This window comes from Oncorhynchus gorbuscha, unplaced genomic scaffold (genome assembly GCF_021184085.1).
Source record: "Oncorhynchus gorbuscha isolate QuinsamMale2020 ecotype Even-year unplaced genomic scaffold, OgorEven_v1.0 Un_scaffold_3548, whole genome shotgun sequence".
NCBI classification, from domain to species: Eukaryota; Metazoa; Chordata; class Actinopteri; order Salmoniformes; family Salmonidae; genus Oncorhynchus; species Oncorhynchus gorbuscha.
The window spans coordinates 1-23,587 of NW_025747757.1; the positions used below are offsets into that span (position 1 = coordinate 1).

The 23,587-nt window shown below is 43.3% G+C and overlaps 1 long non-coding RNA gene across 5 annotated transcripts; it reads right to left on the minus strand.

Moving 5' to 3' along the window:
• Positions 1-72: 72 nt before the first annotated feature.
• Positions 73-14,444, minus strand: LOC124027859. Of its 5 annotated transcripts, none has more exons than XR_006837524.1 (5): positions 12,944-14,444; positions 11,615-11,760; positions 11,346-11,509; positions 10,759-10,892; positions 73-172 (listed from the first exon to the last, which is right to left on the minus strand). It is a non-coding gene; the product is annotated as an uncharacterized LOC124027859 (long non-coding RNA). The 5 variants fall into 5 exon arrangements; XR_006837525.1 differs by lacking the exon at positions 12,944-14,444 and adding an exon at positions 12,714-12,937; XR_006837523.1 differs by lacking the exon at positions 11,615-11,760 and having other exon boundaries at positions 12,944-13,771.
• Positions 14,445-23,587: the final 9,143 nt, after the last annotated feature.

Here is a 23,587-nt window from a genome sequence, read left to right on the forward strand (position 1 = left end):
ATTTGACATGCACATACAAAATTGTTCAAGATTTGTTACATCATACTGATGAAAATACATAAAAATGGATCCTTACCCATATGCTGCTCAATGCGTGTGTTGTCTGTGAGAGCGACCTTTCGCTTGCCTGTCCTCTTTTCAAGATCAGCTCACAGACTTCAAGTTGGGAAACCTGTTTAGTGTGAATAATTCACCATCGTTAGTACAATACATTGTCAAACTAGCTGGTTCTACAAGTTAAGTGAAATGTCTTCATTGCAAGCTCTGAAACCCAACAATGCAGTATTACTGAACAAAAATATAACATGCAACATTTTAAAAGATTTTACTGAGTTACAGTTCATACGGAAATCAGTCAATTAGGTCCCCAATCTATGGATGTCATATTACTGCGATTAGATAGTTAGTCACAGATCCATAGAAATAAATAAAAAAAGGGGCGTGGTGTGACCATTTTCCTTATGCAGAGAGACACCTTCTCAGAGTTGATCAGACTTGATTGTGGCCTGTGGAATGTTGACCCACTTCTCTTCGATGGCTGTGCGAAGTCTCTGAATATTGCAGGGAACTGGAACACGCTGTCGTACGTCAATCCAGAGCATCTCGGACATGCTCAATGGGTGACATGTCTGGTGAGTATGCAGGTCATGGAAGAATTGGGACATTCAGCTTCCAGGAATTGTGTAAAGATACTTGCGAAATGGGGCCGTGCATTATGCTGAAACATGAGGTGATGGCGGCGGATGAACTGCAGGACAAAGGGCCACCGGATTTTGTCACGGTATCGCTGTGCCATTGATAAAATGCAATTTTGTTAGTTCTCCGTAGCTTATGCCATAACCACATTATGGGGCACTCTGTTCAATACATTGACATCAGCAAACTGCTTGCCCACAACGCCATACACGTTATCTGCCATGTGCCCGGTACAGTTGAAACCGGGATTCATCCACGAAGAGCACATTTCTTCAGTCTGCCAGTGGCCAACGAAGGTGGGCATTTGCCCACTGAAGTCGGTTACGACGCCAAACTGCAGCCAGGTCAAAACCCTGATGAGGACGACGAGCACGCAGATCAACTTCCTGAGACAATTTCTGCAGAAATTCTTCACTTGTGCAAACCCACAGCTTCATCAGCTGTCCAGGTGGCTGGTCTCAGACAATCCTGCAGGTTATGAATCCAGATGTAGAGATCCTGGGCTGGCGTGGTTACACGTGGTCTGCAGTTGTGATGACGGTTGGACGCGCTGCCAAATTCTCTAAAATGATCATTGTTACTCTAACTTCCGCGACGCATATAAGGCCCTGCCCCGCCCCCCTTTCGGAAAAGCTGACCACGACTCCATTTTGCTGATCCCTGCGTACAGACAGAAATTAAAACAAGAGGCTCCCACGCTGAGGTCTGTCCAACGCTGGTCAGACCAAGCTGACTCTACACTCCAAGACTGCTTCCATCACGTGGACTGGGACATGTTTCGTATTGCGTCAGATGGGAATATTGACGAATACGCTGATTCGGTGTGCGAGTTCATTAGAACGTGCGTCGAAGATGTCGTTCCCATAGCAACGATAAAAACATTCCCAAACCAGAAACCGTGGATTGATGGCAGCATTCGCGTGAAACTGAAAGCGCGAACCACTGCTTTTAATCAGGGCAAGGTGTCTGGCAACATGACTGAATACAAACAGTGCAGCTATTCCTCCGTAAGGCTATCAAACAAGCTAAGCGTCAGTACAGAGACAAAGTGGAATCTCAATTCAATGGCTCAGACACAAGAGGCATGTGGCAGGGTCTACAGTCAATCACGGACTACAAGATGAAATCCAGCCCAGTCACGGACCAGGATGTCTTGCTCCCAGGCAGACTAAATAACTTTTGCCCGCTTTGAGGACAATACAGTGCCACTGACACGGCCTGCAACGGAAACATGCAGTCTCTCCTTCACTGCAGCCGAGGTGAGTAAGACATTTAAACGTGTTAACCCTCGCAAGGCTGCAGGCCCAGACGGCATCCCCAGCCGCGCCCTCAGAGCATGCGCAGACCAGCTGGCCGGTGTGTTTACGGACATATTCAATCAATCCCTATACCAGTCTGCTGTTCCCACATGCTTCAAGAGGGCCACCATTGTTCCTGTTCCCAAGAAAGCTAAGGTAACTGAGCTAAACGACTACCGCCCGTAGCACTCACTTCCGTCATCATGAAGTGCTTTGAGAGACTAGTCAAGGACCATATCACCTCCACCCTACCTGACACCCTAGACCCACTCCAATTTGCTTACCGCCCAAATAGGTCCACAGACGATGCAATCTCAACCACACTGCACACTGCCCTAACCCACCTGGACAAGAGGAATACCTATGTGAGAATGCTGTTCATCGACTACAGCTCGGCATTCAACACCATAGTACCCTCCAAGCTCGTCATCAAGCTCGAGACCCTGGGTCTCGACCCCCCTGTGCAACTGGGTACTGGACTTCCTGACGGGCCGCCCCCAGGTGGTGAGGGTAGGCAACAACATCTCCTCCCCGCTGATCCTCAACACGGGGCCCCACAAGGGTGCGTTCTGAGCCCTCTCCTGTACTCCCTGTTCACCCACGACTGCGTGGCCACGCACGCCTCCAACTCAATCATCAAGTTTGCGGACGACACAACAGTGGTAGGCTTGATTACCAACAACGACGAGACGGCCTACAGGGAGGAGGTGAGGGCCTCGGAGTGTGGTGTCAGGAAAATAACTCACACTCAACGTCAACAAAACTAAGGAGATGATTGTGGACTTCAGGAAACAGCAGAGGGATCACCCCCCTATCCACATCGATGGAACAGTAGTGGAGAGGGTAGCTAGTTTTAAGTTCCTCGGCATACACATCACAGAAAAACTGAATTGGTCCACTCACACTGACAGCGTCGTGAAGAAGGCGCAGCAGCGCCTATTCAACCTTAGGAGGCTGAAGAAATTCGGCTTGTCACCAAAAGCACTCACAAACTTCTACAGATGCACAATCGAGAGCATCCTGGCGGGCTGTATCACCGCCTGGTACGGCAACTGCTCCGCCCTCAACCGTAAGGCTCTCCAGAGGGTAGTGAGGACTGCACAACGCATCACCGGGGCAAACTACCTGCCCTCCAGGACACCTACACCACCCGTTGTTACAGGAAGGCCATAAAGATCATCAAGGACATCAACCACCGAACCACTGCCTGTTCACCCCGCTATCATCCAGAAGGCGAGGTCAGTACAGGTGCATCAAAGCTGGGACCGAGAGACTGAAAAACAGCTTCTATCTCAAGGCCATCAGACTGTTAAACAGCCACCACTAACATTGAGTGGCTGCTGCCAACACACTGTCATTGACACTGACCCAACTCCAGCCATTTTAATAATGGGAATTGATGGGAAATGATGTAAATATATCACTAGCCACTTTAAACAATGCTACCTTATATAATGTTACTTACCCTACATTATTCATCTCATATGCATATGTATATACTGTACTCTACATCATCGACTGCATCCTTATGTAACACATGTATCACTAGCCACTTTAACTATGCCACTTTGTTTACTTTGTCTACACACTCATCTCATATGTATATACTGTACTCGATACCATCTACTGTATGCTGCTCTGTACCATCACTCATTCATATATCCTTATGTACATGTTCCTTATCCCCTTACACTGTGTATAAGACAGTAGTTTTGGAATTGTTAGTTAGATTACTTGTTGGTTATCACTGCATTGTCGGAACTAGAAGCACAAGCATTTCGCTACACTCGCATTAACATCTGCTAACCATGTGTATGTGACAAATAAAATTTGATTTGATTTTTGATTTGATTTGAAATGATGTAGGCAGCTTATGGTAGAGAAGGGAACATGACATTTTGGCAACAGCTCTGGTGGACATTCCTGCAGTGAGTATGCCAATTGCACGCTACCTCATAACTTGAGACATCTGTGGCATTTTGTTGTGTAACAAAACTGCACATTTTACAGTGGCCTTTTGTCCCCAGCACAAGGTGCACCTGTGTAATGATCATGCCGTTTAAATCAGCTTCTTGATATGCCACACCTGTCGTCAGGTAAAATGCTCCTTAACAGGCATGAAAACAAATGTGCACATTTGAGGGAAATAAGCTTTTTTTTGCAAATGGAACATTTCTGGGATGTTTTATTTCAGATAATGAAACATGGGACCAATACTTTACATTTACATTTTACATTTAAGTCATTTAGCAGACGCTCTTATCCAGAGCGACTTACAAATTGGTGCATTCACCTTATGACCATTACATGGTTTATATTTTTGTTCTATGTGAAAATAAGGCGAACAAAACACAATAAATACAAACAGGACATGAGAAAGTAAGCCATATACAGGGTAAGTTCTAATACAATATTTATCATGTGCAGGGATACTGGAGTGATAGGGGTAGATAGGTATAGGGGTAAGGTGACTTGGCCTCTGGATATATGATAGAGTAGCAACAGTGTACATATTTGTATGTGAATGTGTGCGAACGAGTATAGGGTCAGTATCAATGTGTATGCATGTTATGTGTGTCAGTAAATGACTGTTACGGATACAGGTATCCTGTGTCTGTGTGTATATGTATCCTGTGTTGTTTTCTCTCCTTCTCCCCTCACAGGTGAAAATCATCACTCCCCAATCAGTCACCAATCCAATCATCAATCAGAAGACACACCTCCTCCTGTTTCCTACCCTATCACAGTTCTTTTCCCTTGGTTTAAAAACCCTGTCAGGTGTTTGCTCTAGAGCTCAATCTCTCTGTAAATGACATGTCTGTAGGTCTCTGTGTTTCACTCTCTCTTTGTGTATTAAACTCTTGTTTGAGCACCTCCATAGCACTTTTTCGTCACCTGTGAGTATTGTTTTGGTTATGGTGTTTGATTGCTGGTGGGAAAAGGGGAAACCAAGACAAGTCGCCCATGGGCATACACTACCCGTAGGTAGACTTTGTTAAATACACTAGTTAGAACTGGGCGGACCACCCACTATTTTTTGGTTAGTTAGTTAGCTGTTGTTAAAGTAGGCTAGTCTAGCTTAGTTTAAAAAAAAAATCTTATTGTTTCTTTCCTTGGGTCCAGCTCAGCCCCTCCCCCCATTACCGTGTGTTTACAAATAAACCTTGAGTTTGACGGTAGATATCAGTTGTCGTAGTTATTTCGTTCTCACTTTGACTTTGTCACTATTAGAATTTGCATGAGTTATGTTACGGATCTCATTACCATCCCCCCTAGACTGTTGGGCCAAAAGGGATTCGTAACACTGTGCATAGACTGTGCAAAAATAAAATGCACTATATACAAAAGTATGTGGAAACGCCTTCAAATGAATGGATTCTGCTATTTCAGCCACACCCATTGCCAACAGGTGCATACAGCCATGTAATCTCCATAGACAAACACTGGCAGACTTGCAACGTCATGGAGTTCCACCTTTTCAACAAGTCTGTCCTGGTTCAAATATAATTAGTGTTATTGTGAAGTGGAAACGTCGAGGAGCAACAACAGCTCAGCTGCAAAATGGTAGGAAACAAGCTCACAGAAAGGGACCGCCGAGTGCTGAAGCTCGTAGCGAGTCAAATGGTCGGTCCTTGGTTGCAACACTCACTACCAAGTTCCAAACGGCCCCTGGAAGTAATGTCAGCACATTAACTGTTTGTTGGGAGCTTCATGAAATGGGTTTCCATGGCCGAGCAGCCGCACACAAGCCTAAGTTCACCATGCACAATGCCAAGTTTCGGCTGGAGTGGTGTGAAGCTTGCCGCCACTGGACCCTGGAACAGTGGAAATGAATCACGCTTCAACATCTGGCAGTCCGATAGATGACTCTGGGTTTGATGGAAGACATGCAAACGCAACCTGCCCGAATGCATAGTGCCAACTGTAAAGCTTTGGTGAAGGAAGAATAATGGTCTGGGGCTGTTTTTCATGGTCGGACTAGGCCCTTAGTTCCAGTGAAGGGAAATCTTAACACTACATCATTTAATGACATTCTTGACAAATCTGTACTTCCAACTTTGTGGCAACAGTTTAGGGAAGGCTTTCTTATTTCAGCATGACAATGCCCAAGTACAAATTGAAGTCCACACCGAAATGATTTCTAGAGATTGGTGTGGAAGAACTTGACTGGCCTGTACAGAGCCCTGACCTCAATCCCATAGAACACCTTTGGGATGAATTGGAACACCGACTGCGAGCCAGGCCTAGTAGCCCAACATCAGTGCACGACCTCACTAATGCTCGTGGCTGAATGGATGCAAGTCCGCAGCAATGTTCCAACATCTAGTGGAAAGCATTTCCAGAAGAGTGGAGGCTGTTATTGCAACAAAGCAACATATTAATGCCCATGATTTTGGAATAAGGAGTTAGAGCAGGTGTTCACATAGTGTACAAGGGTCCATGTAGCCATTTTTCATATTTGGCAGTCTTATGGCCTTGGGATAGAAGCTGTTCAGGAGCCGGTTGACATCAGACTTGATGCACTGGTATCGCGTGGAAGCAGAGAGAACAGTCTACGGCTTTGTTGACTGGAGTCTGATTGTCCTTTCACACTGCTGTTGCGCCTTCGATTGTGTGTGGACCATTTTAAGACCTTAGTGATTTGGACACAGAGGAACTTGAAGCTATTGACCCGTTCCACTGCAGTCCACGATCTGCGCCTTGGTCTTACTGATGTTGAGGAGAGGTTGTTGTCCAGGCACCACACTGCCAGGTCACTGACCTCTTCCCTGTTGGATATACCATTGTCGCGGTGATCAAGCCTACCAGCGTCATGTCGTCAGCAAACTTGGTGTTGTGGGTGTGCCATAACCAGCCTTTCAAAGCACTTCATGATTGCAGATGTGAGTGCTACAGGGTGGTAGTCATTGTAGCATGACACCTTAGAGTTAATAGGAACAGGAATGATGGATGGTGGTCAATTTAAGACGTGGGGATTACAGACTAGGACAAGGAGGTCGAAAATGTTAAGATGCCTGCCAGCTGTTCTGGGCATGCTCTGAGAACGCATCTTGGAATGATGTCCGGCCCCGCGAGTGACCTGATTAAGACCTTACTCACTTCAGCCTAGGGAGCGAAATCGCCCAGTCCTCTGAGTTGGTGGAGGCCCTCACGCACAGCACAGTATGCTGTTATTGTTGTTGAGTTCTTCTGGTAGAGCGGCATCATTGGGAAAACGATGGCAGGATCTTCCTTTGTAATCTGTAATCGACTGTAGCCCCTGCCACATGCTGGAGTCGGAGTCTGGAATATAATTCCACCTTATTCCTACATTGTCCTTTGGCTCATTTGATGACTCTGCGGAGGTCTTAGTGGGACTTCATGTACTTGATCCCGTCCTCAGCCATAGCCTCAAGGCTGGCTGCCCTGTGTGCGGTAGCCCTGTCCCTTAGCTTAGCGCCAACCTCAGTGTTAACCCAGGGTTTTTGATTGGGGAAGCAATGAACCATCACTGTGGGGACATCGCCGATGCATTTCGTAATGAAGCCCGTGACTGAGGTGGTGAGCTCATTGAGTCTCGTAACATATTCCAATCAGCTCTAGCAAAGCAGTCCTGTAGCATAATCTCTGATTACGATTATAATTTCTCAACGGAACAAGTCACAGATACTTCCTGTTTGAGCTTCTGCTAAACTTGATCTGATTTGCAGAATGGGGATGAGGGAGGGTGTTGTATGCCTGCTTGTGGGTAGAGTAACAGTGGTCTAGGACTTTATCGCCCCAAGTGGTGAAGGAGAAGTGTTGGAAGTTGGGCATCACATGTCTTAACGACGCAGAATTAATATCGCCGGCAACAAGAAAAGCAGCCTCCGGGTGCAAGTTTTCCTGCTTGTTTATCATTTGTTTAGTTTTTTTGTTCTGAGGTTGAATGTATACAACAGTCATGATAACAGCTGAAAACTCCCTCGGGAGGTACAAGGGTCTGCATTTGATCATCAGGTGAACAATGGTTTGAGACTTCCACCATGCTCGAGTCAGAAAACCATTTGTTGTTGATGAGACAAACTCCTCCCCATTTCCTTGACAGTCCGCTTAGTGAATGGAGAAGCCATCAAGCTGATAGCCATTGGGGCAATGTTTCCTCCAAGCTGCGCGCGGGAGCACAGCTCCCTGGGGACTGCTGGGCAGAAGAAAAATCAGCCCGTTCAGAGAAGCACGAGATTGAACTCCACTCAACTTCCTTTAGTTCTCATGTTAGTTAACACCATTAACTTTTCCCTTTACCGTGGGAAGTGTGATCAAATTAACGCAATATCCACTTTCAATGCAACATACCAAAACAAAAACGAGCTATGCAAGAGATTTTTGTGGCAGAGCGCATCAGAGTAGGATTCTATTGCAACTCAGACCCGTACCCTACACAGAGCAGTGCCCCATAACCAATCTAAGCTGCAGCAAGCCTATATGCAAATAGACCATTGGTGTAACGTCGTTCGTCTGTTGAATGAAGAGAGTCAGACTGAAATGCAGCGTGTAGGTTATTCATGACTTTAATGAAGGAATTGCGGTACATGAAATAACTGAAAATACGAAAACAACAAACGGAACGTGAAACCTATTACAGCCTATCTGGTGACTACAACACAGAGACAGGGACAAACACCCACAAATTACAACGCGAAAGTCAGGCTGTCTAAATACGGTTCTCAATCAGAGACAACGACAAGCACCTGACTCTGATTGAGAATCGCCCAGGCAGCCAAGCCTAACTAGACACACCCCTAATCATACACAATCCCAATTACTACAAACCCCAATACGAAACACAACATATAAACCCATGTCACACCCTGGCCTACCCAAACATATAACAAAAACACAAAATACAATGACCAAGGTGTGACAATTGGTCTATGTGACCCGATTCAGGAAACTAGGCGTATGTCGCAAGTCACAACTTCACAGGAGAGCCGTTAGAACATAAAAAATGTTATCTAGCTACATTTAACAAAATACTCGTCTTAGTGTGCCAGAGCGCAGAATAACTGATTCATTTTTGAACACTCAATACCTGTTGAATATGTCCGTGTCAGTAAACATTGGCAATAAAGCGTAATTCAATTGTTGCCAGCAGCACAGTTAGTCACCAACGCTCTGGATAGCCAGCTCTGCTAGGGTGAATAAAATGGTCAGAGTGGGGTGTTCTCTCATTATGTGTCTGGAAGTAGCTAGCCAATGTTAGCCAGTTAGCTTGGGTGCTTGACTGTCGTCAGAACTTTTGAATTAACCTTACTTATTGGCCAGAGTGTCCAGTGTGCGCTCTGAAGGCGAAACGCTCTGCTTTTACAAATGGACGATCTGTCACCAACGCTCTGGATTACATAACAGCCTAACCAGCTATGCTAGGGTGAGTAATGTTCAGTGAGCTGTTCTCTCTCTTAAAATGTCTGGAAGTACCTGGCAAGTTAGTACAGAATGCTCAGATCAACTCTTAAAGAGATGGGTGTGGCTAAGGCATAAGAGGGTGAGAACAATGTTGATTGGGTGTAGACAAAGGGCACTCCAATAGTAGTACCTAAACAGTGAAAGACTTAAAAGCATAATTACTTTCCCATTGTTTTCTCAAATGCAGTGTATGATATACCATTTTTTAGCTCCGAGTCTCTACTTGAAATTCAAAATGTTGCTACAAGACCGAATCCAGCTGGTGAGTCACACATGGATTTATGCCATTCACTTTGAACTGTTTTACAACATAAGCGACGTCGATTATTATGTGCTTGTTTTACAATCAAAGAAAGAGCTGCATGTTGCCACGTATGCACTTTTGTTCATATTCTTTGCTAGATAGTGAGTTATTAGGCCAGTTATAGCTCATTTATAGTCAGCAATGTGGGAGTGATTGCTTCCAATAAGGGCACTAAACATGTATATTTCTAGCCATCTTTGAAAAGAGTCAAGTTGAGCTTTTTATGTCTTACAATGGGGCAATGTTGTTATTTGAGACAGGCCTGAATAAGTGAAGTCGCCAATAGGCAGAGTGTTGCATAATATGTCCGATTGTCTGGAATAATGGTATGGGAATAAGGAATTTTGTTTCTTGTTCCTGTTCCTAGTTTATTGCATCAAACACCACAATGTTTAGTCACCTTATCTGAAGGACAAGTGGATAAACAGGTTAATGTCAAGTTTTTTTCTCCAAAAAGTCTCACGGAACATAGGCCTACATTGAACACCACACATTGGCTACTAGTGTAGGCTGAATGATAGCTGTTCTATTTACATGTTAAGATGTTATGGGATGCATTTTCTCCATTGTTAAAAAAAATATATGGTAGGCCGCTCTGATAGGCCCACACTACTTGGCCACTTAAAATGGTCAATTAAATCGGGTACAGCCTCACTGTTCACAGTAAGTGCGCACCAGAAATTTCACAAGGTTCACAAGTTTGCCCTCAGCAGACCTGAAATTCTCAGTGACTAAAAATATTAGAGGGAACATTGCATTGTATCTTGTCTGAAAGTCATGTTTCAGAACAGCAGAGAATATTGCAGTCCCTTTTAATAGCAAATCCGCGATCGGAGGTTATCCATCTTATTTTCAAGTGACTGAACAGATGAGTCGAAGTTGAAGGCGGAATTGAGATAAGCAACTGCCGATCTGGTGTTCAAAAGTTATTGTCGGTTATAAGAAGTGATAGCGGATACATCAAAGTGGAGTCACCTCATTACATCAAGTTGCTAAGCTTTTCATTCTCAATTCAGACCCTCCCCTCTTACTTACCCCAATGCCACATAAGGCTCAACCATTTTCAACATGGCCATAGAGGTCTCATTCATTTTGACAAAGGCACCGCTGAAGATCTTTCTTAGTCATAACATCTGAACCACCTTCTGAACTCCGAGACTCTTTCAATCCTGCAGACAGAAAACATGAAAATATGACCTCGATATTCAGCCAGACCACTAAAGAGGAACTGGTGAAAGTGTAATTTCAGATGATTGTGCATAGTCATTACTTCATTGTGAGTATACACAATAGATGTGTGAACAAACAGTTTCAGCTCTATTCTTCAGCTGCAACAGCCTAAAGTGTCTACATATCAAAGCACTTAAAATGGTTTGAGAATAGTGTTTATTTGAATTTGTTCTTAGTCTGTTTTGTTTTTTGAAGTAGTCATGTTCTTTGGTTGTGGTGTTCTTGTACAATAGTTCTCATGTTCTGTATTGTGTGGACACCAGGAAGAATAGCTACTGCTTCAACAGCTAATGGGGAATCTGAATAAAAGATTAGCTCAAAAGGGCTGCCAACAGCTTTATTTGCACCACCATTGCAATCAGATCATGTAGCTACAGATTTCAGTCACTCACTCTCTGATGCGGACAGCGAAGGCCAGTCTGTTCTTTGCAGAGGGCATGGCTGGAGCTGGTCTGTGAGCTGATCTCCTGATACGGGTTTCATTGCAATGCTTTCTATGGCTATCCTTCAGGAAGTCCTCCAAGCGCTTAAACTTCAAGGGTTTGCCTTTGGATACCTGGATGAACACAATCTACACTTGTTGATGTCCAACAAATTCATCAAAACGTTTATGGTAAATGACTGGAAGACCACTATGGTAAAACTGACCACAGCTAACTACCTTTCCCTTCTCTAGAAATGCACAGTTTTGTGGCTTTGATGGGTTGATAGGCCTTCCTCTTCTTCAGAAGGTTCTCAGGAACCAACTTTATCACCCTCTTATGTACAGGATACACACCGTCCAACGAAATGCACACTTTCTGGTTCCTTCTCGACAATACAATTTTTTTAATTTATTTGTATTTTACCTTTATTTAACCAGGCAAGTCAGTTAAGAACATATTCTTATTTTCAATGACGGCCTGGGAACAGTGGTTAACTGCCTGTTCAGGGGCAGAACGACAGATTTGTACCTTGTCAGCTTGGGGGTTTGAACTCGCAACCTTCCGGTTACTAGTCCAACGCTCTAACCACTAGGCTACGCTGCCGCCCCAATAAGAAATTATAAAATAATACGAACAAAATAAATGCACAAGACAACATAAAAAGACATCAACACTTATATACAGATTATACAATGGTGAGACAAATTACAAAGCACACTGAACTATAGACAACTTCCCAGTACATAACACTGACGTCATGCACAGATGCGAGCGACTCTTGGTGGCAGTAAGAAAGACGTCGCCATCTGCGCCAATTCAACAGCCTATATTTAAGTTATTACTCATACGCTAGTAATTGTTTATTATTGATTGAACAGTCGCAAAGATTGCATTTGGTTGTGGTATTTTCAGGAGTTGGCTAGAATACTAACGCTCACTGATATAGGCTGTAGCTAAAGCTAGCCAAAGAGCCATTTTACTGGTTGAAGTGTTAAGTATAACGCAGTTGATTTGCGATGACAAACACATTAAGCGTGACATTTATGCGAACATTAAAATCCAAAAGTAGTGTTAAATGCACTCAAACTCCCCCTTGTTCTGCCACCAATTTGGGCGCATCGCCCTCGTGCAACAATGTTTGCAAACATAGAAATGGGTCTATTGACAAGATTATTCCCCTATCCAGCTGTGACACAAATGCATGACATTCGGATCTGATTGAGTGAAATGAGGCTAGCTAGCCAGTATTTGAAAGCAAACGAAAATAAAGTTACTAGTTACATGCCATGCTGATCACATTGCACAATTATTTGTTTGCAGATTGTGTCGTATTACCTGTGTCGAACCCGTAAAATGTCATTGTTTGCATAGTTCCGGCTGATGGGACTATCATGTGTAAAACTGACACATTTATCTAGCGCTCTGTATTGCTTATCTTTCAGACAAATCATACAAATACACGGCTTGACGGACTTCTATTGGACTGTTACATTTAAACTAGAGAATGTATGAATATTATTAATTTAGCAACGGATGCACATGGATCGACATGAAAACATACGTACTCAGAATCCAGTTCTGCCATCACGAAGCCGATGCATGCGTAACAATATGTGCTGTCGCAGAAAAACTACGTCGAAGTCTCCCCATCCTTGCTATGTCTAATCTGCCACCTAGTGGCGTGCGAAGCGAAAAACAATAACAAGTGTTCAGTCTCTCTCTAAAAACAATAGGTATCGTCTTGAACATATTTCTGACATGACAATGTGTATGTAAAGTACAATGTGTACGAAATAAATGGAGGAATAAACTGAACTATGCAAACTGACTTCATTGCCAAATTAGTTATCCCACTATGTGAACTTCATCTCCGAGGTACAAAACAGATGCTTGTTAAAAAAAACACAAAAAAAACATTCATAACAAAAACCTCTATAAGAGGATTTTACATCTATAGTGACATTTCAAGTGCAGCTTGCTTCCTTGCCCTCTCCTCGGGAACGAGCCTATTTGCTGTCATTGTGCGTGCACGAGCTACCATTGTTTGTTTGTGTAGCGACATGTTGAAAATGGCGGAGGGGAGAGACCTACGCGACATAAAGAGTCAAATATGAGTAAAACGCGACTGACAATTTCAAAACCGTAATAACTTAATTTTTGAAGGCGATACGGAGTAATGTATAGCTGAAAACAGCGACACTATTTTGAAACTGGCTTTGAATTAGCCAACATTGCTAATCTCGCTAGCTTCCATAGTGTTTTTTTTAAACTCGCAGGCTTGTTTGTCAACATTAGCCAACAACCATGTTCTCCCTGGCTTGTGTTAGACTGCAGCGCCAGACCACATTATCCATAGCGTGTGGAAGAGATTGATTCATGGAGCGGCAGAACAGAAAACCAAGGCACCCGAACTAGCTGGCACTGGCCGCCCAATTTACGGGCTTTACGGTTAAATATTTACATCCGAATTAGCCCATTTATGCATGGAAATTGAGCGTCTAACTTTAACCAACGACAGATTGCTTTGAAATTGAATAAATACAGAAGATAAACACCAGCGTATACGGAGATTGAGGCAGGTAAGTCAGCACAACACCCTGCAGAACTGCCGCAAAATAGTTTGGACTAAACCAGATTTAGCCGCGGACTGCGAACAAGCTAACGTTAGCTAGTAGCGAAGGATCAAACGTGAAGTGGGCCAGTTAGCCAGCTAACGTTGACCTTCCAATAAATCATTCAATTGAAACCATGTATTTGATAACGATATTAAAACGTTAATTTGTGAGACTGCAAACAAGTTGATTTGTTGGAGAAGTTTGTTGCATGTAAGGAAGACGGCTATCGCCAACGTTGAATCCTTGACCCAGGAATTGATGTGATTTTTGTCAATGTCTCGTTATGGAGTAGTAGAACACGTGCCTCGTTTGCCAGTTTGCGAACTATCTGTACTTAAAATGCAATTTTCGATCCAATTAATTGTTTTCATTAGCTACATTAGTGTCCCTATTTGGTTAATCAAACATTATAGTACCGTTTGGATTAAGTGCGACCACGCTAGGAAGTTAAAGTTCTCCCTACCTAGCCATTGATTCAAGGTGAATTGGGCGTATTTTTATTGGCCAAGGTAGCTAATCAATTAGGGATCCATTTGTGACGATGTTAACTTCATTGACTGATTTGCACCTGCGTGATTGGACTGGAGATTGAGGCTCAATTATAGAATTATGGACGTTGCTTTGGCCACACCACCAGTCAGACATTTTCATCGGTCAAATTCAAGTACATATAGTGACATTGTCCTCCGTTGTGGACTGTCTTTTGTTACACATAGTATTTTATACCATGGTATTGTTGAATTACTTTTTGATTGGCATTCTAGAGCATGCATTAGTTCCCTTTATAGAGTACCACAGTGTGAGTCATAAAACCTAGTGTCAAGCAAAGAAATGGTTCTAATCATTTTACCACCATTAATTTTCCCCATATGGGTTTTTAGAAACACTTAAAGTAAGGGCTGTGTTTTTTGTAGGCTTACCCTGGCGTGATGTTTTGATAACTGTGTAAATATCTCTAGGACAAGGTGACTTATTACTATATTCGCCTGTATTTACCCCCCTATCTAATAAATAGGCTACGTTTCTTTAAATTTGACAATTCTGTGTACTCTCGTGTGGCAGTTTTACATTGGTGCTACCTGTTAGCAAATCAAATGTATTTATATAGCCGGGTGGAGATTATAACAGAGCATGGCTAAGATGTTCAAATGTTCATAAATGACCAGCATGGTCCAATAATAATAAGGCAGAACAGTTGAAACTGGAGCAGCAGCACTGCCAGGTGGACTGGGGACAGCAAGGTGTCATCATGTCAGGTAGTCCTGGGGCATGTTCTTAGGGCCCAGGTCCTCCGAGAGAGAGAAAGAAAGAGAGAATTAGAGAGAGCACACTTACATTCATAGGACACTGAATAGGACAGGAGAAGTACTCCAGATATAACAAACTGACCCTAGCCCCCCGAAACATAAACTACTGCAGCATAAATACTGGAGACTGAGACAGGAGGGGTCAGGAGACACTGTGGCCCCATCCGATGACACCCCCGGACAGGGCCAAACAGGAAGGATATAACCCCACCCACTTTGCCAAAGCACAGCCCCCACACCACTAGAGGGATATCTTCAACCACCAACTTACCATCCTGAGACAAGGCTGTGTATAGCCCACAAAGATCTCCGCCACGGCACAACCCAAGGGGGGGCGCCAACCCAGACAGGATGACCACATCAGTGACTCAACCCACTCAGGTGACGCACCCCTCCCAGGGACAGTATGAGAGAGCCCCAGTAAGCCAGTGACACAGCCCCTGTAATAGGGTTAGAGGCAGAGAATCCCAGTGGGAAGAGGGGAACCGGCCAGGCAGAGACAGCAAGGGCGGTTTGTTGCTCCAGAGCCTTTCCGGTCACCTTCCCAAAGGTGTCAGTTGGGGTGGCGTGCCGGATCTTGCTGGGATTTGTAGTTTTGCAGGATGTATACTTTGATTCTAATTAGCATTTTCGATTCTTTGAGTAAATGGAGCCAAATAATTTGATAAGTCACCCTGTCCTAGAGAGATTTACATGGTTAGCAAAACGTCTCGCCAGCGTTAGCGTACATGAAACACAGCCCTTATTTTAAGTGTTTCTAAAGTTCCCTATGGGAAAAATGAATGGTGGAAAAATGATTGGAAGCATGTCCCTGTTTGACCGCTAGATTTTATGGGTATTATGACACCTCCACTGTGGGGCTGTTTTTGCATGGTAGAATTCAATGGCTATGGTTCATTTTTATGTTTGAGCTGCTTTTGAAAGCAAAAGTCAAATTGAAAACATTGGCATTGTTGAATCAGATTTTTATAATAGCAAGCTAGGACTGATGGTTTGGTTAGCTAAACTAGCAAGTATGTTTGGTTACCAATGCAACTACTGTCGCTATCTAGTGAACATACTAGCTACTTTAAAAAAAAAAGTTTTTTATATACTTTCAAATGTTACATTGTATTGGGATTTGTTCAGCTGTGTTGATTTCTAGATGCATTTTTTTTTTTAATTAAAGGAAGGAAGAATAGACTCAAATAACCTTTAAAATCGAACATATTGAATCAACAAACTTGCTAGCTACTTCAGTGGATGTTGAACACATTTATAGCGACAAATGCGTTAAATTATAGCCATGGTATAAAAGGGATAATCAACTCATAGCTCTATGCGTTCTCTGAAAAATAAGGCAACTCCGTGGAAGGTTAGTTCTACTCCACTAGCGTGTTGTAGAACACACCTTCCTCATCGTTCATTATTTTCTATAGAATGCATATCCTCTTCATTATCCCCAAGGAAATGTATTGAATTCTTATTAGCTTAAGAATCCATATTTTAATTCAGGGTTCTTTATGCACATCTTTGGTTGTAAATGCAGTGCAGTTAGGATAGGCTGAGCAAAAAGTGTGTGTATATGATATAGGCTACTTGCCTAGGCATCGTTGGCTGTGTTTAGACATGCAGCCTAATTCTGATTTTTTTCTCACTAATTGGTCTTTTGACCAATTAGATCAGCTCTGACAAATATCTAATGTGAAAAGATCTGATGTGATTGGTCAAAAGACTGAAGTCAATGCAATCAGGCCTCAGCTATGCAGGTCAAAGTTGGTACTCTCTTCACCAGCAGTTTCATTTGCTTTTGTTTGTCGCACTGCTATCAAGCTCCGGAACAAATAGGTCATATTTGACTACTAGTTTGCACTCCTTTATCAAATCTTAATAGTCTTTATTTCCCCTGTCTGGATTTATTTCCTCTTGCTGAAAGAGAGTAAGAAATGTATCACACTCATTAGGACGGTGGGTTTGGGTAATAAACAATATGTCGCAAGAATCCACAACCTTGTTACCTGCAACATTCTAGCACAGTAGCAGATGAATTTATATGACCATGGCCTTGATTTGAGCATTTCTCAGAAGAGGGAGACTAGACTGACACATTGTTATTGTATTTCCCTGTGTCATAAAAGAGGGGAAGATGGTCAGGGTTTGGATAGATTCATCTTGAACTGTTTGTGACATCATTTTGATTTGTAGGCTTAAAGTGTCAATCTGCAGTTGAAACAATAACAAAGTGACTCCCTGACCTCTGTTTCGGTGACAAGCTGAGGGATGGGGCTGGAGAAGCATCACCACTCTCATATACAGAGCTATGGATGCAAGGACTGACCATGATATCAAAATTATAGTTTTGACCATGTTTTGGGGCTATACAGTCTTTTTTTGTAAACAAACGTTTACTTTGTTTACAAACATTTGAGTTAAACAAGCATATATTTTGGTTTCTGATGGGGTACGACAGATCTACTAAGCTCAAGAGACATTTCTAAGTTATATTCTTTAAGAATCCATGGGTACATATCATTAATCTATTAGTCCCAAAATAGATGTAGTAACCTCTGACTGCCCCTTTAATATTAAAGCATATTCATAATGTAGTGGGAGCTAAATCAGACCAGATTTTTATGATTTGCCTGAAATGTCAATTTAAGCACAACCATTCTCGACAGCCTTTTCAGTGTAGTCATGTTTAAAGCATTCCTTTTCACAAGCTTAGTGAGGATTTTTTTTTTTTAACCCAAGGCACCTGCATTAGTGTGCATGGGTTAAAAGGCAAAAAGCTTCATATAGGCTAAATGATTTTGGTCGTATTATAGTGATGAAATGGTAAGATTGATTTTACATTGGTGGTTTTAATGGACAAGCATGATCCAAAACCTTGCCCTGCTGAAGTAATGATCAGATTTGTGTGTGTGTGTGTGTGTGTGTGTGTGTGTGTGTGTGTGTGTGTGTGTGTGTGTGTGTGTGTGTGTGTGTGTGTGTGTGTGTGTGTGTGTGTGTGTGTGTGTGTGTGTGTGTGTGTGTGTGTGTGTGTGTGTGTGTGTGTGTGTGTGTGTGTGTGTGTGTGTGGTGGAGAGGAATGGAACGGGTGCTCAGCTGTGCCTCCACAGCCGTCGGAGAGCTGACCTACATTCTCCTCTCCCTGGAAAAAGCTTGTGCAGCAGGCTGTGTGAATTTGTGGGGGTAGGGAAGGAAATAGAGTGAGAGGGAAGAGAGCGCTGTGGCGCATTCACTGATTTTGAGCTGAATAACCAGATCCCAGTGTCCCATTAATTATTTTATCGGGGCATGCTAGGAAGAGAACTGAGACAACCGTTTGTACAGTGGAACTGTACTGCGGGAGTGAGATGCTTGTCTGTGGTTTGGCAGGCAGTGTGACTGACTCCCATGGGCCTCCCTTTAACTTGTTGTGGTGAAGAGAACTTTTTTTTTTCTCACATACAGTAGCATCTGCTGACTGGATCTGTGCCCTCAGGAGTCATTTGAAACAGATTTGAGAAACGGTAGTGAAAATCTCACCCCCAAAGTTCAAAGTACAGGATGTTGTAGCAGGTGAAGTGCTAGAGGAACATCAGTCAGTGTTAACGGCCTGCTACATCATGCCTCTTGTGTCTGGAGACGGTTTTGTAGCGGGTGTGTTGTCACTCCTTTAGGCTCAATTTTATTCTAATAGAGCATATATTAGCCTATTTGTTGAAAAGTCTGGTTGGTTTTTACTTCAGCAGGGCAGATGGAGAGCAATGTATTGCCTGTCAGTGATGTCATATTTCCTCATCATGGAGGGATGAGCTGTAGGCTATAGGCTGCTAACATATATAGTCACAAACGTGCCACGGTAAGCGGTGAATGTCTCATAGACCTCAATGGGAGAAGGCGGGGCTAAACGCAAGCCATTTTGCAAGCGATGCGGTACATGGCGCTTGCTCCCGTGAACGGCGCCACTGGCTCGGTGCTAGAGGTGCCAAAAGTTTCAATTAGCTGAAGGCTTGAGCAGCTGCCATGTATGGTGGACCAGTAAGCATCGTTCATCTTGTCAGCCTGTCCCAGATTGTCTTCCAGTAAACACTAAAGTCTCTCTCTCTTCTCTTTCGAGGTCCTGCTCGCTACCTTCTCCCCCAGTGGGATGGTGCTGCATGACTGGGAGGCCTTGGTGCCATAGCCCCTCTCCTGGATCCTACCCGCCCCCAACACCCCCCAGAGCAGAGGACCACCACAACAGCAGCCCCCCCATGAGTCACCCTCTGGAGGCCTAGATCAAGTAATTGTGACACCCTTCTTCCCTTATATACTGTACTTACCTCAATTGCATCCCCTGGTTCCGGTCTATCTTTTTGCTACATAGGCGCGTTTCCTCGCCTGTCCCTCCCCTTAACTAGCTTTCTCTGGATAAAGGCCTGGTTTATCATGAATTCGTAGACATATTGGATTGATTGATCAATTAGCTTATTCATCTAACCCTCTTCAACCCCCCCCCCCCACACACACACACACACACAGCGTGCTGAAAGAGTAAATATTAAATGTCCTCGGTATGATCTCTCTTTTTCTAGCAGTGATCATTGGGAAGTTAATAGAACAATATTGCAGAAACCTGACTAGACTGACTTTGTCACTGTTACATTGTTTACACCCTGGTAGCCAGTCCTTACAGATGAGTAAGGGGGACAAAGAGAGACAGGTCAGGTCATTGTGCTGCTAAACCCCTTGTCCATACAAGGAGTGTTCAGTGCAAGAACAACACAACACAGATGGGGCTTGTATCTATCTATATATGCTGCTGCCTGTCGCATGTAATCACAATTCTGTAGCACAGAATCAACCAAACTAGGATATGCTGATAGGAGTCATGCTCCATACAGGATAGGAAATAAACCTTTTTCCAATGGCATTTTTTTGACCTTGTGCATTTTGAGGCATTTCCAGGGCATTTTCATTTGCGATCACTAAACCGAACTTGGCCTACCTAGAAAATATTTTCTGCAAAAGCTTGTGAAAGCTCTTGCATGTCAAAGGTACTGGAGTTTCGCAGAAAGCTTTGCGGAACATTGTGGTGGCACGATCTTGAGTGGTCTTGACCCCCACCCAATCAGCATTCCATCTCTCGATTGTTGAGTTGTTTACCGTGGTTTTGACCGTTGACTTGCTCAGCTCAGTGGTAGAGGTCTTTTTCTACTTCTGCTGTTGCCGTTGTTTTTTTAATTACACTGAACAAAAGTATAAACGCAACATGCAATAATTGTAAAGATTTTACTGAGTTACAGTTCATATAAGTAAATCACTCAAATACATTCATTAGACCCTAATCCATGTATTTCACATGACTAGGAATACAAATATGCATCTATTGATTAGATCATTATTTTTTTTTTAAATAGTAGGGTAGTGGTTCAGAAACCCAGTCAGTATCTGGTGACCACCATTTACCTCATGCAGCACGACATCTCCTTCACATAGAGTTGATCAGGCTGTTGATTGTGGCCTGCGGAATATTGTCCCACTCTTATTCAATGGCTATGTGAAGTTTCTGAATATTGTTGGGAACTGGAACACGCTGTTGTACATGTTGATCCAGAGCATCCCAAACATGCTCAATGGGTGACATGTCTGGTGAGTATGTAGGTCATGGAAAAACTGGGACTTTTTCAACTTTTTCAGCTTCCAGAGATTGTGTACAGATATGTGCATTATCATGCTGAAACATGAGGTGATGGGGGAGGATGAATGACAACAATGGACCTCAGGAATTCCTCACAGTATCTCTGTGCATTGAAATTGCCATCAATAAAATGTGTTCATTGTCCTTAGATTATGCCTGTCCATACCATAACCCCACCGCCACCATGGGGCACTCTGTTCACAATGTTGACACCTGCAAAACGCTCGCCCACACATCTGTCATCTGCCCTGTACAGTTGAAACCGGGATTCATCTGTGAAGGGCACACTTCTTCAGCATGCCAGTGGCCATTGAAGGTGAGCATTTTCCTACTGAAGTCGGTTACAATGCCCTGGTGAGAACGACGACCACGCAGATGAATGTCCCCGAGACGGTTTCTGACAGTTTATGCAGAAATTCTTCAGTTGTGCAAACCCACAGTTTCATCAGCTGCCCGGGTAGCTGGTCTCAGACCATCCTGCAGGTGACGAAGCCAGATGTGGAGGTCCTGGGCTGGCGTGGTTGCATATGGTCTGCTGTTATGAGGCTGGTTGAACGTATTGCCAAATTCTCTAAAACAATGTTGGAGGCGGCCTATGGTAGAGAAACATTACATTCTCTGGGAACCTCTCTGGTGGCGATTCCTGCATTCAGCATGCCAATCACACCAATCTGTGACATTTGTAGAGTGACCTTTTACTGTCCCCAGCACATGGTGCACCTGTGTAATGATCATGCTGTTTAATCAGCTTCTTGAGATGCCACACTTGTCAGGTGGATGGATTATTTTGGCAAAGGAGAAATGCTCACTAATAGGGATGTAACCAAATTTGTGCACAACATTTGAGAAAAATACGCTTTTTGTGCATATGGGAAAATGTCTGGGATTTTTTATTTCAGGTTATGAAACACGGGACCAACACTTATTTTTTTTCAGTGTAGAAATGACTCCAATCTAATATAAAATAATACCTGCTAATATTACTTCCTGTACAAAAGCTGGGTGACCGGTCGAGAAGGGGGAGCAGGGGCTTGATGTTGCTACGGAGGCCAGTGTGTAGATTGGGCGTTTCACAGATTGAATTTCTGATTATTATTATTACCTGAGGTGCCGATGCTGCGTGAGAAGGTGGTGAGGGGGGTTGAAAACCCCCCCCCCCCCCCCATGGCAACATGGCAACATCTGAGGGCTGAGACTACTGAACCCCCCAACACACACACACACACACAAATTAGCTGTGTTTTGGTAGTTAACAGCCCCTCAGCTGTTGCCATGGAAATGTGAAATCTGACCCAGCCTACGCAGTATCGCTCCCTCTCATCTACTGTATGGTACTGTGCAATGAAATCTACTGAGTCAATTACTGTATGTTGGGTGCATAACAATCATTTGTATAACTTTATATTAATTTCAGGATATTGTATATTTCCTATGGCAAAGTTGAAGTATTTTTACATTAGAATAACACCAAGGTAAATTACGTCATGTGACGTTTACATTAACAGTGATTATGTATCTTTGTATGGTTTAAGTACTGTCTTGTATTTCCTTTGAACCTTAAATCATGAAGGTCTACTTTTGGCATAGCAAACAGTCCTTTTTAGAAAACTGGTTCATTATGAAGTAGGCTTTGTGGTACATGCATACCTGCTATTGAAACTCTCCTGCCACGGTCGCTCATGTGCACTTTTGACCCAAGTGTGATTGGTAATTTGACAGCTGTACAAAGACAAAACAAAGTGAATGTTGTCACAGTTCAAATACAGTTAATGGAGGTGCGGCAATTATTTTCTACTGTTAAACTGTAGCTAAGTATAGGTAAGTACAGGGTATGATATTAGTGTTAATACTGTTACTCCCTATAGGTTAACAACCCCACCCCATAATTTATTGGATTTTGAGGTAAGCTATCTATTTTTACAGGGTTTCCAAGGCAACATTCCAAAACAATTCTAGCAAAAAGAGTTCCCCCTTTAAATAAAGAAAATCCCAACTGAAGCTTGACTTAAACCTACATCTAGGCTAAGTGCATCAACAATAACTAAAGAGTGTGAAGAGTACTGTCTACACATTCATGACCATGGGTTGGGTCAACAGAATTTCCCTATTTAAATCAATTAATGAATCAATATAGTCTTCTGAGTTGTTTAGAAAAGTGGCTGAGTTAGTGAACAATGTCTCTTCGCTGCCTCACCATGAGATGAGTCTGTCCCTGTCAGCGTTTTAATGGGTCCTCAGTCAAATTTTAAAAGAGCCAATTAGTTCAGCCCAAATGGTAGTTTCATGAGTTTTTCTCTGAGGGCTATAGTGCTAGTGAAACAGTGTGAGATGTCACACACACACAGTACATCTGCCTCAGTTTGCACCTCAGGCCCGTGACTTCTCACCCCCGCCCTGCTGCTCCACGTGTGTGCGTATGTCTGTCTTCAAAACTGCTTCTAGTCTCACACCACGGCAGAACTCTCTACTCTAATCACCTAGCGGGTCACACTCACAGCTCACCAGATGTCTGACAAGGATCTGAGCATTGTATGGATGAGCTTCTTATCGTCTCATCATCATCAAGCTAAGAGGGATCATTAAGTCAGTGGGACTGCGCATTGCTGCTTGTATACCTGGCCTGTTATCATAGAGTGAGTGCAT